Source organism: Microcebus murinus, chromosome 10 (assembly GCF_040939455.1).
Source record: "Microcebus murinus isolate Inina chromosome 10, M.murinus_Inina_mat1.0, whole genome shotgun sequence".
Lineage (NCBI taxonomy): Eukaryota > Metazoa > Chordata > Mammalia > Primates > Cheirogaleidae > Microcebus > Microcebus murinus.
Window position 1 is genome coordinate 38,095,933 of NC_134113.1, and position 19,093 is coordinate 38,115,025.

Here is a 19,093-nt window from a genome sequence, read left to right on the forward strand (position 1 = left end):
TAAGGATAACTTCACAATATCAGAAAAATGAAACATTTATGAAAATCCTTAAACATGATCAAATCTATAAAATTCTTTAAGACACTTTATGTGTATTTTTACAATAATCACAACTTTTACTAGAAAATACTTAAATTAAACTGAATTAGTTTAAAGTTATAGTAAAAGGAATTGCTTGAAATTAACATATTTCACACAATTAATGCTGCATTAACCAAAAGCAGTAGATATAACTATTCCTAACATACAAAATATATAATTACACATTTCAAAATCACTGTAGTTTGTATAAAATAAAATATAATCCAACATAAATAAAATTATCTCCTAACTGGAAATGTGTATAATATTGTGTATATATTACTGAGTGCTTACTTAGTAAATGCCATGTACTACTAGGTCTGCACTGTGGACGTAATTGAAAACAATATAGAAATGGTTCCTGCAATCCTACAGCACTTAAAGTCAATCTGATATTTTGCATTGTGGAGATAAACATTAATTCTTAATTGTGATAACTTTATAATGTAATGCATTATTGTTTGAAGAAAATATAGAAACACACACCCATAATCTCAACAATTTTTTGACATAGCTTTTCTCAATTGGGTCAAGTAATCTGAAATTTTTAAAAAATCTTATATGCCTGTATTTCTGTAACAATCTCACTATTTTCTCTTTAGCTTGAAGATTTATTTTTTACAGATATTTTTGAAAATGTGTTTTCACACCCAGAGGATGTAAGATCACAGACTGTTCCCATTACAAAGAAAAGAAGCAAACAAGAAAAAAAAATCTGTGATGCTATGATTCTAAGAAAAACACGTTATCATAATAATTGGAAAAAACCTAAGGTTAAAATTTTAGCAATATATATTTAAAACACTTCTCTACATCCCACTTCAAATTTTCTTCAACTAAATGTAGTCTCATCAGTATCCTCACCTATGAGATATGAATTTATAAATAAATTTCTTCTTTAACATCAATTAGGTATTTAACATGTTCAAACTTAAATTCTACTTAGAGTTTCCCAAAATATATTTAAAAAGGTGTTCAAGTATTATTCAAATCTCTACTGATGATTCTCTTAGTTCAGGAGGAATTTTGAAAAATGAAATATTCATACTCTTATGGAAAAGCTGAACATTTACTCTAGTATAAATAATAACAACTTATTTTTAAAGATTCAGCCATATAACATTGCCGAATTTACAATTTTAGGGTCTACTGATAGTAGATAGTCACAAAGTGATTAAATTTGTATTCAGGTCAGATCCAGTCATTGTGGAAAGCTTAGCTTTCTATTTTAACCAAGCTTCCTTATCCTCCCTCAAATATACCCAACGACTATATTCTTCTTTTCCCTTCCCCATTATAGAAACATTTGTATTTCCTTAACCATTGGGAAGACTGGGGGATAAAGGAAGCTTCCATTTAAAGTCCAGTCCTCCCTCCATGCATCTATGCATCTCTCATTCATTCAACACACATTTCTTGAACATCTATTGTGTGTCAGGTGTTGTGACTGGCATTGTGAATGCCACCATAGAGCAGACCTAGCCCCTAACATCTTGCAGTTCATGTTCTTAGTGGCTTCTCACAGCATTTCATAAATAATCTAGTAAATTTATGTATAATTACAAATTGTGCAAGTACTACAAAAAGAAAGCACAGGGTGCTGTGGAAAATATAATGGAGACAAAATTTTCATTGCAAGATCAGAAATAGCCTCTGTGATTTAAGTTGATGCTTGAGGAATGAATCAAGTTTAACAACAACAAAAATCTTAAAATTATCTCTTGTCAAAGACGAGCCCTAGTATAAGCTTCTCAAAGATGGCTGATATTCTTTTCTGTCTTCTATCTTCTCTCTTCCTCTGTCCTCCCCTCACCTCCTCTTCTCTGCTCTTCCTTTAGAAGACAAATTACAAGTTAAAACTACTTGGCTTTGTTTGCGATACTGTACTGCATGAAGCATACTCTCTCCCCAAAGCATAAATGGCTAATGATAAAATAATTTTATCTTCACAAACACAGGAAGAAATTTCCTGATTTTTTTGCTTATTTTCCCCCAAAACTAAATATATTTATTCTCTTTTTATTCAACAAGCTTTGATAGTGTCTATTATGTGCCAGTTATTGCTTAAATAAATAGGAATATAAAGAATAAGACATAGTGTTTAAACTTAGTGAGTTAAAGCCAAGAGGAGGGTGGCCATACAAATGATAATCCCAAAACAGCATGATAAATATAATGCTAGAAATATGCTGAGTATTATGTAAGCTTTAAACTAAGAAGATGGGTTGGGGAGAATTTATATGAGGAACAGACATATAAACTGAATTAGAAATGATGGGAGCTATACAAAATGGATGTAGGTAGGGATGGAAGCTGTTCATGGAGAAGGATCAGGAAGGACGTATTTGTGTGTAACAATGTGATGAGCCAATCAGAGCAGATCAGAACAGGCCTTGTAGATTATGTAAGCACTTCCATTTTTGTTTTGTTTTTTTAATTTGAGGGGAGCTGCAAGAGTACATCATACAGTAGAATAACCTAACCAGACTTGTGTTACAAAGAGGAAGATAAGATGGAAGGAAGCAGGGCTGTAAGGTAGAGAAACCAGTTGGAAGAGGGTGGGGATTTGTTTTTTTCGCAACAATCAATGTGAAATTAGAGCACAAAATGAGAAATTTTCACAAGGAAAATTCATTAAGATGGAGTTGATGACAGAAAAAACTAAGTTGAGAATTATTCTCATAATGTAACACTTTCACTAGAAAGTTAAAGCTTCCATCTATGGTATGATAGACAAATTAGTCATTATGGCCCTCTCATTGTAAACTATAACTTGGTCCACAAATAAAATATTTTCCATATGCATCTTAAAAATACAAACTTGTCATCTTTCTGCAAGTTGCTTAAACTGGTAAATTAATATTTTTCACTGGGTGAGAGTCATGGAGCTGTCCTAACTGAGAGAGAATTCAGAGTCCATGCATTCATTTACTCAACAAATATTTATGGAACAGCAACTATGTGTTGTGTTCTAGGCACTGGGAAAGTAGGGAGTAAAAAAAAAAAAATACAAACATCTCTTTCACCATGGACTTTACAGTCTAATGATCATAGGCAATAAGTAAATAGATAAATAATTTAATTAATTTTAATAACTGTGTTCAGATAGTGATAAATACTAAGGAAAATTGTTGGTGGAGGCAAAGAAAAGTATAGGAATGTTGCAAGATTGGGCATGGAAGGCTGCACTAATGTTGAGTAAAGAAACAGAGAGTTTGAGGAAGTAAACAACAGGCATATGGGGAAAGAACACTACAGTCAGTGAGAAGAGTAAGAAGTAAATATCTGAAGCAGGGATGTAATATAATGATTACTATCTGCTAGGCTCTGGTCCACACTGATGGGGAAAATGGATCATGGCTATCCTTATGAAGCTTCACATCTGGTTGGGAAAGAGGTTACTAATCAAATCATCACACAAATAAATATATAATCACAAACTCTGATAAATTCCGTAAAGGAAAAGTACAGGTCACTATGAAGAAGTATAATGCAAGATTCTGACAGATTCTTAAAGTCAGGAAAGTCTTCCCTGAAGAAGTGATACCTACGTTGAGAGCTGAAGGTTGCGTATAAGTTAAGCAGCTAAGAGAAGGAAGAAAGTACTCTAAACATAGGAAGCTGCATGTACTAAGATTCTGAGGCAGAAAAGAGTTTGGAATATTAAAAACCCAAAAAAGGCTCATGTGGCCAGAGTATGAGAATGACAGGAACAGTATGAGAAATGAGGATGGTGAGTATGAAGGGGCAGATAATGCACGGACTTGAAAGTCAAGTTAAAAATAGTAGAATTGCAAAGGCAAGTTGGTTTGAATTACGTGTTGCAAAGGAGGTAGAGAAAAGAAAACAGATAAAAAAAAGATACTTATGAGCTAAAAATTATCAAGATGCATATAATCTGAATTTGAGATTAAGGATGAGAGACATATGAAATACACAGAACTCCCAGGTTTCTAGATAACACAACCAGATGAGTGGTGGAATCATTCACTAAGATTGAAGACATCAGGAAAAGACCAAGTTTATTGGTGAAGATTCTGAGTTCAGTTTTGGATGTGTTGCCTTTGAGATGTCTTTAAGACATCCAAATATCTGCCAAACAGGCAGTTGGATTGCATGTCAGGAATCCTAGTAAGACACGGATGATCCAAATTTTTCAAGAGTGCTGGCATTCTGAACCAAACACGTTATCATTGTTTGAGATTCAGAAAAACAAAAGAGAAGCTTTCATTAATGAATGAACTGAGCACCTAATGTAATAACACGAAAGTCCCTCAGAGTATATCTCTTATATCACCTCTTATGTGAAGCCATTTCTGTCTCTACTAATTTTCATTCACTCACATGTGTTTTCAGAAAGCTTTACACTTTCTGGATGTAGCTTATCCTTTCAAGTACTTGCCCATATCCTCTCCTTCCAAGACTGGTGTGGGGGTGAGGGGTGTCATACTTCCTATGTCCTTATAATCAGGGGCCATATGACTGGGTCTGGCCTATGGCTGTGAGCAGAAATTGCATGTATCTCTTACAGGGTCAAAATAGTTAATTGGTGGTGAAAAACCCTCCAGGGTCTTCTCCCTACTGCAATGAATATTAAAGCTTTCTGTTGAGATGACGGAGTTATAAAACAGAGTTCTTATCAAATGAGGTCCCTAAAAGACTATATAAATTAAAAGGACCTTCTCCCACTACCACACACACACACACACACACACACACACACACACACACACACACACTGGTTATGTAGTATTTGCAATAAAGGTTTGGTGTTTAAGTCTCTGAGGTTTTCGTACTGTTTGCTACTGCAGAATGTTCTACTGTACCCTATTTCACAGCTCACATCTGAGTATATCATTACTTGCTTATGGTTGCACTCTTAACTGGACTGCACTTGATTCTTCTATGGGTGGCTTATAATGTCTATGAGTTTGTGTTCTTTAAATATTTTTGAGCAGATTAACAAATGACTGAAAGATTGAAGACATGATCTCTAACCTTATTCACCATCCTGAGAATACCCAAAATAGTAGAAGGAAGTAAAAGGAACATTTATGTGCTGGGCCACTCATAAGTCTAATTATCCTGCAACAAAATACCATGGTCAATTACAGACCCTCACATGTTAGCTTTGAAAGGTGTCAGACAGTTCCCTTAGTATAATCCCCAAATCAGGAATTTAGTGGCAGATTGAGGGTTTTTATGTTGTTTGTTCCTTACCATGAACACAAAACTCTAAATACTTATGCTCAATCTTCATTGTTCCATAGAATAGTTTTCTACTCACTAATATAAAATAAGATAAATAATTCCCTATTACTTTTGTGTATCTTCCTTTACTCTACAAGAAAATTTATCAACAATGAAAAAAGGTGTACAATATATTGACCTCACTTCAACAAAAAGAAAGCTTATGAGCTATTAACTCAATTTCTCAGAAGGTATGAGGACAACAAGCATCTGCTTGATTGAGAGTGGCTAATAACAGTATTGGTGTCAGATTCCTAGTGGACTTTAAGAAAATGCAGTACAAATTCACATAAGATTACTTATATGTGATTATAGCAAGAACATTATAATTTTGATATGGGAATTGTATTTAATTTCATACATTTATGGTATGATGATAATGTAGTCTAAGCCACTGCAAGTTCCTGTATATCTATTATATTATTCTTAGATATATTAATGGAATTTTAAATGCACTACAATTCTTTGAAAATTGGTAACACCTTTGGGAAGTGTTTTTAACACTGCGGGTATTAACTCATTGGTAGGTTGTAATACAAACTTGGTTGACCATGACCAGTCAATTAAATAGGAAAAAAAATTGAAAAGGAAGTATCAGAATGCATAACCAGTAATATTTTGTAGAACTTTTGCTAATATCATGTATACATGTGTTTGACTATGTACTGAGTTTCGATGTCAGTTAAAAATGTTAGAAATATCAAGTTGCTGGATTCACTCATTCAATGAATATTCTATTAAATATTAATTCTCTAATGCCTATCAGGCACTGGAGACTCAGAGATGGTAAAAATATCATTGCAAAATCATGAAAAACTCACATTTAGTGAAGAGACCAGCTGCATTAAAAAAAATCAAAATATACTATATATGCACGTATATATGCATGTTGAAGTATGTACTATAACATACTGTATGTACTATTACATAAAATATGTATGTGCTATAACATAAAATATTTAGGATACAAATGAGCCTTGATGCTACAAATAAGGAATACATATAGAGTATCAATTATGGATCAGAGTACTTTAGCAAAGAAAATTCCATTTTCAAAACATGTTATTATGAGAGTATAATGTCTATAGACAGTCTTGAGGGAAAAAAGAAGCCATTTAAGATTGACACCTTAATTATTACTTCATTACTGGTGCAGCACATTGAGTGGTATTGCAGTCTCACAAAAGTTAATATGCCTTTGTAAGCACCTGGTTTACTATCATATAGTGACCTAGGTAGACTTGGGTTATTGAGTTCTTAAAACCAGGATATGAAACTAGACAGAGGAAAAATAATTTCCGGTTAATGCTCCAAGACCTGTGTTGTCTAACTGATAATCAACACAAAATGATTTGTTTCATTATCATTTGTTTTAGTGTTTATTTACTTTTGTTTAAAAATCTAAATTACAGTTTTGTAGGATATAATCAAATATATACTCAAAAGGAAATTACATTGAAAAAAGTCATTACTGTGATAAAAAGCCAAGGTGTTCACTTAAATTCATAAAAATAATAAAATTGGGGTTAGACCACATATTTAATCTTCTTGGAAATAAGGGGGGAAGGAGAAAGGTTAAGTTTTAACTAACAGAAGATATACAGCAAGTGTCTAAGGAATATATAGCCATAAAAGAGAAGGAATTATTCTTCTAAAGATAAAAATGGAAGATAAAAATATATGCTTACGAGACACCTGAGAATGCATATTAAAAGCCAAAGTGGAAATATTACGTATTGCATGATTATAACCATAAAAAATGTAAGCATATGAACACAGACTGGAAAATGTTACACAGAAATGAGACACAATATATTTAAAGCATGGTGAAGTTATATGTGGTTACATAATTTAAAAAATTTCTTTAATAATGTTCATAGATTTTTAAATTAAAATATTGAGTCTTTACACCTAAGTAGACCAAACAAGTTCCCACAGTAGAGTTTCTGCACTGGTTGCTTCTTTTGGCTACAATCTTTTCCATGATAGTGACAGAGTTGGTTCCTTTTGCTTTTAAGTCTCAGCATTTATATTTTTGGTTGACCACACTCCCTGATGTTGCTCTGTTTTAATTATAAACCTGCTTTATGATTTTATAGTATTGATTACTATTTGAAACTAGTAAAGCTATGTTTTATGTCATTTTTAATTGTGTTTCCTTTCCTAGAATGTAAACTTCCTAAAAGCAGGGACCTTGTCTCCTGTGTTTACTTTGTATCCCCGGCATCCAAACAGTGCTGAATAAATAGATTATTCCCAAATATTTCCACTTAAGTTTGGGGTGTAGCAAAGAGAAAATGTGTAGTATTTTTATATAAATTGATTCTGTTGAATCTGTAGCATATATAGCATAGTCAGGGCAATTATCATATAAAACTTTACAAACTGCTTGAAATACCACCTCTTCCCCCCAAAAAACTAACAAGAGTTTGAAATTCTCATTAATATAGAAGTGGTCCTGCACATATTATCTTCAGTTTACTGCTCTTAGCTCTACTGAGCTGAATCACTTCAAATCCTATAAGTATCTGTCCACTGCAGTAAAAAATGGGGGGGGGGGAGAAGCCAAGGAGAGTAAGGCAAGGACGCAACTAGAGTTAAATGGCACTCACTTCAGGCCTCCACTTCTCATTATTCAGCCTTTCACCAGGGTATAATCATGCTAGTTGTTAAATTATTGAATGTGTTCACACTTGTTGCTAAATGGCCATTGCTTCAAGCCCTCTGAAAGCCATTCCTTCTCACATCCCCAACTACCATATACCCTCCCCTCGATCTCCCTGGAGCTTCTCTGTCCTACCAACTAAGGACTTACTTAGTACCTGGAACAATAGGGGCCCTCCAGGAGTCTCCTTTAGCTCCAAGGCCAGTTACCATTTTTTCTGATGGGTCAGTGACCTAAAATTTGTTGCTTTTGCCTGCCCTGAATGCAATCATTTTCCCTCCTATAGCAGTAGAAATCTTTCCATGTAGTTGACTGATGCTGTGTCCAACTGTCAAATCCAGGGATGACACAAAGCTCAAGTCTAGATAAGTGTGTTCCATAGGCCTCTTTATAGTGAAGGGTTCGGGGTAAATGGCCCAGGTTGTTTCAATCAAACTTATCCTGGAAATTTTGGGGAAAGAAAAAGATATTCTCTTTACCTGGAGGTTTCTGATATAAGCCCAGTCTCTGGGAATATTCTTACCACAGTTAAGAAAGACCTTGCCTCTAAATAAAAATGAGAGAGAAATATAGCTAAGACAGGAGATAGTGGTAGAGTGCTGGGGGAAAAGCTAGGCCTGGTCCTGATCACATGGGTTGATTCCCCATTTCCACCTATGACTGAAGCCAGAGTAATCCTGGGCTTTATGGTCATATGAGCTCCAAAATCCCTTTTCTTGCTTAAGTCATTTTAAGCCAGGTGGCATTTTTACAAGTGAAAGAATTCATGAAAATAAATAAATAAATAAATAAATAAATAAATAAATAAATAAAGAGGGCAATGGTGATCAGATCTGCTGTATACTATCAGAGTACCAGACAATTTGCAACTATTATTATGTTTCTGTTCCTGGAGAAACAAAACGTTTAGCAGTGAAATACCTTGTTAAGGTTCACCATTGCTAGAGTTGGTATCTGCATCCAGGTCTACAAAACTCCAAATTTCATGCTTTTACATATTGTCATGATGGTCCTAATTGACCCAAATTATGAAGTAGATAAATTTGACTATCACTCTGTCTCCTTTGGACACCTCTGTCTCTTTGCCACTATGTATTCCTTTTCTTCTGCCATTTTTGAATTTAATGATTATGTGATTGCTATGGTTGAATCCCATGTAATTATTGGTGATATTAAATGAGATGAAACATGGAAAGTAACAGAAAAGTGCTTGTCATATAGTAAGAAACAAGAATACAATTACCTGTGTTCATTCAAAAATTCCCATAAATATCTACCCTGTGTTGCATATACTCTTACATTCTTTCTATAGGCCTTTCCCAACTAAGACTCTCATTTTTATATCATATCAGCTATAAAGTAAATTATATTAATCCATATTGCAATGCATATGCCTGTGGATCATCATTGGATTCATAACACAAAGAACTGCCAACTGATGACTTCATATTAGGATTGAATAATAATTGGGGTTTGGATACGTTCCATTAGAGTAAAATGTTGAAACTTCTTTATCTTGGAGTAGAAGAGAAAGAACATCAATAGATTTGACAAATTTCATTAGTGTTAGATGAGGGAGCAGTAAGTGCTTGTGTATGTGAGTACCAATGAGGACAATAATGAGAGCTAAGGCCAGAGAGGTAGTGGTAAAGTTACAACACTTATGATTCCAATCATCTCTTTGCATCCTACATGGTGGCTTAGAACTATGGAGTTTACAAATAAGAAAACAACTAAGATGACTTACCCAACATCACAAAATGATATAGCAATGACAACAGGCCAACTGAGCTTAGTGACTCAGGCTTTTCTTATAAATTATAAAAGTGTCTCAAATAATTTTAAAATACAAACAATTTATTTCAAAATTAAAGTCACAGAAGAAATGGTAGTATATTAAATTTCCTTATCTTTTCAATGAAATAAAATAAAGACTGTATCCAATATTCAATGACGTTAGATTTTTGTTTTGGTTTGTGATAAACAAAGGCAAACTAGTTCTTACATAATGAGATAATTACAAAACATACTTTTTTTCTTTAGTGTGTGCTAAGACAGGACAGACAAAAACTATAAAAGGCTTTCTAAGTATGTAATTGCAGGCAGATAACTTAATATCTGAGTCTTCTTTATGGCATCTGTAAAATGGAGGACCTCTTCATTATCGAGATCAAATAAGGCAACATAAATCTTTTTAAAAATACAGTGTTATCCACCTATCATGAAATAAATCAATGACTTATTACTATACTGCCATGGCAAAACAGAAAAGAAAAAAAATGTGCCAAATAGTACGTGCCAGTTTTTTGAACTTTAAAACATAATTATTCTGTCTCTCTGCAATCAGTTTTGGTCTGGAAATTATCAGCAAGCCAGCCTTTACATGCAAGATTTTAAAAACATTCAAATCATGGCACATTCTATTTAAGTGTGCCAATTACATAAACGAATTAAGAGTCTGCTCCTTTATTTATCTATATGTATATATATGTTTTGTGAAGCAAACCTAAAATGTATACAAACTAAGAATTAAATTTCTTGGTTGTTGACACAAAATAAATCCAGCTGGTGGAGATTACTATGAGGCAAGAGTATCAAAGTTTCATTTAGTGATTCTACAGGAAGATAATGAAGATAGGAAAAAGAAAGAAAAGAGAGAAGAAAGAATGAAGAAAGGAAGAAAGGAGAGAGCAGGGAGAGAAGAGATGATAAAGGAAAAAAAATGTAAGGAAAGGAAGGGAAGAAAAAGGAATTACTAAATTACTCTCATAGCCGGAGAACTGAACCACCCCAGAAGTACTGCCTTCTGCTGAGGCAGTAAGTAGTCATTTGCTTCAGTGCATAAGCTCAGGTCTGAAAGTCCAGAAGTCAAGAGAAATAAACTGTTGCTATGTGTTCAATATATAAATGGTGAAACAGATTGTCAAAGGCATTACAGAACTTGTCTGCCCCACTTTTTCATGAAGGAAACAGCTTTTTCCTATAATCAATATTCATTTTGTGTTGTCTAGGAGTGATTCAGAAAGTATCTATGATTCTCTTGTAAAAAAGTCAGAAACTTGCATATTAAGTACTTTTTAAAAAAACAATTTAAGAGCACTGCAGTTTTGTCAATTTAAGGGTATATTGGCTTTCTTTTGAAATGTCACTTTCTTGAATTATTAGGCTCAGATATAGCTTCAGGTGATTGCTTGGCTTTTTAAATTTATCACTATAATTTAATAAAATCATTAAAAATTAGGTCCATCATTTGTAATGCCATATTGTTAACTAAGCTTTTAACACTAGAATTTCCTATACAGAGACAGGTAAAATCCAAGTGTTTTGGGGCATACACTGATCTGGTTTTTATATATATTTAAATATAAAACCTGTGGCCTTGGATCTGGACATTGGTCACAATAGAATGATGATGTTATTCTATTTATAGAAGAGGTCCCAGTGCTATAGAAATATGCTCTAATACCCAATGGTTTGCTCTATTCATTCTTCAAATCTGATGAAAATGCTAGGGATTAGGCCGAAAGCCAGCCTTGGAAGCTAGGATCTGGCAGACACTCTAAGTCAGAAACAGATTTCTGCTACCTTGTCTTTCTCTTGAGAAACTGTGTTAACTTTTCTTCCTAATAATATTGCTAACTCAAAACCTGATTGCTAGACGAGCTCAACTATGCCTTAATAACCTGTTATACCACTTGAACTTGCTTCAAAGGCCATTAAGTCATTTGCCTAAAAAGCTTCCCAGATGATTTTTTTTTTTGCCTCAAAAAATAAGCAGGTAGGCAGTTTCCATATTTCATGGGAGGTAAACAAGGACCTCTCTGCTGTTTGCATTGCATAGAATATTGGAGACAAGTACATTGTGAAGGAAAAAGACAATTAGTTCTTTCTCCTTCTGAGGGAGAGAGCAGACAATTCTAAATTGACTCTTCAGCGAGTATAGACTGCTGCTGTGATACTGTCTTGTCGTTTACACTTGCAGTAACTCTCACATGCAATTATGTCTGAAAACACATTATTAATAATCCATCCTAAAAGCAAGCTCATGTGTGATGTTTCACAATAACATCCGGAGATGTCACAGAAAAACAAAATCTGAATTATCTGGGATGATGAACATGTGTGCATTTTTAAGGGTTTTGTAAATATGATTTGAAACTCTTTTTAACAATTATTTCACTTTTATTCTTCGGTGTTAATTAAGTAAAAAAAAGGCTACAGTGACTCATGATTTAACAGCCTCACCTTTTGTTTGGATCACTTGTGAGTAATCAAAAAAAAATTCTGTGAAAGAAATCTACTTACAAATTATCCTAAAACTTCTATGAGATTCGCCATCACATTTTAAATGTGTTCATGTAAGTTTGATACAGCTGTATGTGTTTTGACTGAGTATCGTGATGTCCTTCTGCCTCACGCTAATGAAAATGTGCCAAGGAATCTCAAAGTAGCCATCAGGAAATCCAATTACCCGCTTCCTACCCATGGTAGGCACGGGGTGACATGCAAGGAGGCTGGTTCAGAGAGGAAACAAGCCTCAGGTAAAACAGGAGGCTGTTCCCAGGAGGCCACAGCAAGAGAACTTTCGCCAGGTTTGAGGAGCCTTTGCCTGCTTCCCTTCCATTCCCAAGGAACTGAAATGACATCTGCTGACAGGGAGTGTGAGGGGAGAGGACAAGAGATAGTATTCCTCATTTAAGCAATTATAGGATAAGAATGTTCTACATTTGAAACTCTTCAATTGCATTTGCGTTTGAATGCATGTGTTGCATTTTATCCTTAACTGGTTAAATATTTTGAAAGAAAAAGAAAACATTTAGCTATCATAGGAAATAACACACAATTACTTTTACTCACAGAATACCTTTTAGTAAAAATAATTACCCAGACTCTAAGCACTTTAGGATTATTAACAAAGATACATTTCACAAATAGAGAAACAGGTTCGCAGAGATGAGGTGAGACCAAGTTTCAGAATCATAGTTGGATTTGATTTATTATTTCAATCAGAAAATAATTCCTGAGGCGCTCAGCTAAATATCTTGTGTACAGTATTTGTGGTTGTGGTAGTATAGTTTTAATCTACTACCTGTGATGAAATTTTGTTCAATAGGCTGTTAAGAAATTTAGGGAATTATATCTTAACCACATAGTTTCACCAGATTCTTATACAAGCTTAAAGGTCATTCCCATTCAACGTGGAAAATTTCCAGCTCTCATTGTGTACAAAAGACATTTTTCAATCTTTATCCACTTTAGATTTTCCAGAGTTTAACAAATGTCTCCATATGTGTATAATTAATATGCTAAACCTACTATATGTGAGACATTTATAGGCATGACCAGTATGTTTTCCTTGTATTTCCACAATGCCTGTAACCAAAAAAGATAAACTTTGACCTCTTCTCATTTACACTGCTAGTAAATTGTGGAAATCAGTACACAAATATCCCTTCCAAGAACTTAGTGTGATAGTAGGAACAAAACAAACTCAAAGAGAATTAGAATGAGATGAAACAATTAGAATTTGAGGTTCAAACAAATATAAAAATTAGAGAAATAGCAGAAATAATTCTTTAGAATATCTGTTTTGCATCTCTCAGACATGAAAATTCATTTCCAACACTATCATAACTGTGTTATTTTATTCTGGTTTAGGTTTTAATTTTGTTCAGAACTCTTTTAAATATAGTTATTAAATTATTAAAACTTAGATGCCATTTTAAAAGGTGGTTCTTTGTGAAAGGATCTCTAAAATTATATTTAAAGCTACAGAAATAGCATCTCTAATGTTTACCATTTTTACAACATAGCAATATATTTCATGTATACTTTAAAATAAAAGATTTCTTTTTTAATAAAACAACAAAAGTTAAAGTTTTATTCATATAGACAGAAAAGGAAGACATGCTTTCTTACTTGTAAGAGGTAGCATATATTGGCAATATAATATAAGTTTATTTCCTATTGCTAAGACAAATGAGTGGAGTAATGTTCAAATGCAGTGCTACCACCACAGTTTATCTTATAGTCCACATAAAAGTAGCTCCTCTCTCTCTTAAAATGCTATTTTCTTTGGGTTCGGAAATTCTGGCTTAGGAAAATGGACACATTTAATGGAGAGTTTTGAATGAAGTTTACAAAAATATTTTGAAAAAATATATCCAACATTTCTTGAGGCATTAAATGAAAAGCTAATAATTCATATCCCTTACCCGAAAACGCAACAGCAATCACTCCCTGCATTACGTAAAAGATTAAGAACTTTACCTTAATGTAAATGTTGAAAGAGACATCTGCTAAAAACCTTGGAAAGACAGAAGCTTTAATTTGCCATTATGTCCAAATCATTTAAAATGATTCTGTCTTATTTGTTACCTGTATACAGAGGCACATCTTCTTGTACTGAAAATATTTTCAATCACATTACTCATAAAATCACCTTTCCCCAAGTCATAAAACATATATATAATAGGAAAGATCTACCGAGATTAATATTATCTGTGGGTTTTTCCAGATTTTCAACCAGAGAACCAATAAAAGCATTCCCAAGATACTGTCATCTTTCTTTAAATGGTACCTTTTACATGAATACCCTCTAGTTTCAACAGATTATATCCAACTGTCCATTAGTTTCTAATCCTTTTGGAAAATTAAAAAGTTATATAATTTAAATATATATATATACCTACATATACATACATATATATGCTATATATCCTTCAATCCTAATTAATATTATTTATTTAGATTGCCATATATTGTATCTCTGTTTAAATCGCTTTGACCAATTTCAGTGGAAAAGAAATGTAGTTAGAAAGTATCTATTATATAATAAACTTTCAGTACAGATATATTTACAAGTAAATAATTTAAAAATTTTTAAAAATCACAAGTAGATCAGATATTTAAAAAAATTATTTTTTAGCAAAATGCTTGCAAGACCCCTACTTTCACTATTTTATGGCAGAAAGTCTAACTTTAGTATGGGTTTTCTGTAACATTGTATCAGAATTCAATCCATTATATAATATATTCAAACTGTTTTATTTTTGCTTTTTCCCTCAAAATTATTTAATAATTACAATTAGGAAAATAAATATTATGTTTCAATTTGGAATTAAAGATATCCCTTACTGGCTGTTGCATAAACAGGAAATCATAAGGTCTGTATTTCAGGCTCATAAAACTGACTATGTTAAGTTTGAGTTCTTTAAGATTAGATGACTCTAAAAACCTGTTTGGGGAATTTACTCAAAATTGATTTAATATACTGACATCAAAAGTGATGATTGATATTATATCTGCAGTGTTATTAAGCTAACAGGAAGTTCAAATTAACTTTCAGATTTCTAACACATTCTGTATTTTATTTATTCATCTTCCAGCTCATTTTGCATATAATTAAGACAAGCTAGTATTTTCTAGTTTTATTTTCAGTTAACACAATGTCTAATATGCAAATCTTATAATGTAAATACCATGTTATGCATTTTCATATTTCTTGATTAAAACTATCTGATAGTTTGGCCAGGTACAATAACTAATATTTTCAATTATGAAATGAAGTTCAAAACTACTCAGCAACAACTCTCTATCATGTGCCATTTCTGTGAAAAGAGTATCTTAGGATTTCTCCTCTTAGTAGCAATCTTCAGTTCTGATGCAAAATGTCTTAAAATATATTTATCATATTTACTATGAGATGTTAATAGGACTTATTAAAATATTCTTTCAAAACAAGAAAAAGATTGTATAATATTTTAACACTAGAATATTTTATGGAATGACGGAGTGAGAATTACCTATAATATACCATTTAAAGTCTCTCCTCAATCCACTCACTACATATTAGATTTAGTTCTAAAGGTTTAATTTTTCAAAAATACGTTGAAAACTACTCTTATGCATCTGTTTACATGTCATTGTGATAATTAACATTTGTAAAGAATCCTGAAAATAAATGTCACAAACCAAGCCTAAACTTTCACATTTTTTCTAAGACAGTGGAAAAACAAGACAACAAAATCTTATTTTGCTCACATGGAAGCACTTGGTTTCTTTTTTGTACATCTTTTCATGTCGAAACTTGTTAATTCAGTTGTACATACACATGAAGTAATTAAGTGCTTGTCCTTTTGTCCTTGTAACCAAAAGGTGGCACCTCTGAAAATTAGAGTTAGCTTTCAACAGAGACACTACATTTTATAAAAAGTCATTTAAATGTCAAAGCCTTAGAAAGAAGATTTTTTTTGTGTGTGACTAGGTAATTCTGCTTAGGTAGGAGAGATAATTTCCTCAAATGGAAAATGATTTGGAAAATAATACACATTACAAAGATGGCAAATGAAACCAGCTCTTCTCTAAGTTGGTGTATAAACTTCCACATTCAAGATATGTGGTGAAAAGAAAAATACTTTCTGAGATGCACAAATTAGTGTAGAAAGCCAGGCTGAATTAAAATAGAAGATTCGCTTTTCTTATCCTAAGAGGACATCTAGAAAAAATTTTTTTAAAAAACATACGACTTGGCATTTCCCCTGATAAAGCAAAAGAAAGGATTTATTTGGATACTAATATCTGCTGGCTTCTCTGTGCTTATGTAAAACTCACTTGGAAAGCTTTCCCATTTCATCTAACCAGGCACTTCTCTACACCTCTTCCCATCTGACAGTACTATCACTTAGCTGTCTCTGATGAATAAAAGGAAAAGAAAGCTTGTATCACCAATGGTGGAATCAGAGATTACTGAAGCGGCTGTCAAGGATCCCAGGGCTCTGTCCAACAAGTACCATTTACTTGACCTGTTATGCAGGCAGCCAGGGACACATTGTTGTTTGGTATCTTTCTCTTTCTTTTAAGAAGACTTGAGTACAAAAATGTTTTTCCCTTTAAGATTTTTAAAATTTGAAGCTCTCTTTCTACCATTACTTTCTAAACTTTGTTCCAGTACAGGAAGGTTCTTGGCCAACTGAGCCTCCATGTGCCTTCTAAAGGTAGTGCTGAAATTGTATAAACATCATGTTTACATCCATTAAATACATTCATATTAAAAGAAAACAAGGCAACACATAAATTTGATATCCAGACAGTAAAATATAAGCAAATAGTAGAAATGTAGGATAAAAAGAAAATTCATGCATAAATGTAGCTTTAACATGAAAGTTAGACAGTTTTATTTCACCAAAGGGTTAATATTGGAGAAGGTAAATATCGACATGCACACAAAGCTAACTAGAAGATTAGCTCTCTCAAAGTAGAAGTCCAAGCTTCCTGATAATACTGTTGTCACTTACAAATGTTTTGAAACTTTACATTTATTTTTGTCCCTCAACACAGAGACCATACCAAGGAACCTTAGGAAAGTAATAATCTATTTTTAATTGTTTTTTTTTCCTTTACTCAAGAAACCGCTCAAAGTTCAGAAATTAACACTGATGTGCAATACCAAACTGTCAGCACTACAGGACAGATGGAAACAGGAGAAGTCAGATGGTTGGCACTTAAAAGCTACAGCAATTAAGCAGTTGAAAGTGGGTTGGGTTGTCGTTTATTTTTGTTCCATTTGAACAAATCAAGTGAGAGACATAGCCTCTTGCAAGGAGGAAATCAAGTCAAAGTTGATGCTTCCTCTCTCTGACAGCGGGAGCCGGATGGCTTGTCTACTCCCCTTATTCAGTTTAATTTTTTATCCAGATTAATTGCTTTCTGTACTCCAATTTTCTCAGAGGTTTTATTCTATCTTGTCTTCTCCCCCCACACCCTGACAGAAAGAAATCTTTGTCCTTTCTTCACTCCCCCTCTTTCCTCTAAGACAGGCAATCCTCTCCAGGAGGAGAAAGAAAACCTGTGCGTGCTTAAGATGAGAGGAGGGACGAGGATGGAGGGAGAGAAAAAGAGAGAGAGAGAGAGAGAACTGATGGGGGTTGGGGGACTGAGGAGAGAACGAGAGAAGGAAAGAGGAAGCAAGAAGATGGGGGATGCCCAACATCAACTCCGGCTCTAAATCACAGGCGCTGTGCAAAGTGCTTTTCCGGGAGATGCACATGTGGTCTCATATTTCTCACAATAGGCCACCCGGGGATCCCTCCTTAGGTCTCAGACTCCCAACACCAAAACCCAAGTGTACCGAAAAGAAAATCTCTTGGATGGATTCGAGCACATAGGCACCGCTGAGGTGGCCCCGCCGCCAGTCCCGCTGCCTTACCTGGAGAGAGGACCAGGAGGTGGTGCCGGGTCTCCGTCCCCACTGCTCTCCCCGCGCGGACCGGTGAGAGGCACACGCTACTCTTGCTGCCTCCGCTCTTGGAGGGGCAGCCTGCAACACAAAAGGGGTGTGTGGGTGTGGGTGTGTGGGAGGTTTTCCAGGGCCACCAGCTGGTCCCAGCTGGCCGCCCCCACCCTACACACACCCCTTTGGGGCGCTGAGCCCCCCTCTCGGCTGAGCACCACCTAGGGGGCTTGCCCGGGGTGCAGCCTCAAGTTGCAGTGCTAACTGCTGCTGCCGCCGCCGCTGCAGAAGGAGGAGGTGGAAAGACACTGGGGGCAGTACTCGGTCTAGAGCATCCCCACACTGCAGCTTCTCCAGGAATCCCTCCAGTGAGGAGGCGGCCGCCCATCATCTCCCAGCCCCAGCTGCCTGATTGGTTCCGCCACGGGTACGCTGCGCCGAGCAGCCAATCCCAGCGCACTAATAATAGGTGGATCCGCTCAGCCAACATCGCCCATCCCAGTTCTGTTAGTGTCTTTCCATCCCCACAGCGGACAGGGACCTGAGAAAGGGGGGTGGGGGGGGTGGGGGGAGGGGTGAATTAAGAGGGGAGCAGATCCCGAGGAGGTACAACCAAGGGCATCTGATAAACCCTCTGGGTAGGCTCAGGGATGCCCCACAACCTGTTCAGCAAGCCATATGCATGGGAAAGGGATACAGCATAATACAAAGCTTTTTTTTTTTTTTTTTAACTTTCAATCAAAACCTGCCCTGATACTGAGCATGCCCAGACTGCAACAGCGCCCTAGGAGTTTCGGGGTGTGTGGGTGCACCAGCTGTGGGTTTCCGAAAAGGTGGGAGCGGGGAAGGGAGAGGCAGAAGTTTGT

General features: G+C 34.9%; 1 protein-coding gene across 2 annotated transcripts in view; it reads right to left on the reverse strand.

Annotated features, from left to right (window-relative positions):
* SYT1 (synaptotagmin 1) overlaps nucleotides 1–18,617 on the reverse strand; it is a 521,150-nt gene extending 502,533 nt beyond the window's left edge. For both annotated transcript variants that reach the window (XM_076007147.1, XM_076007145.1), the window contains exon 1: nucleotides 18,204–18,617. The gene's annotated coding sequence lies outside the window, so the exon portion shown is untranslated. The remainder of the gene's footprint in view (nucleotides 1–18,203) is intronic.
* Nucleotides 18,618–19,093: the final 476 nt, after the last annotated feature.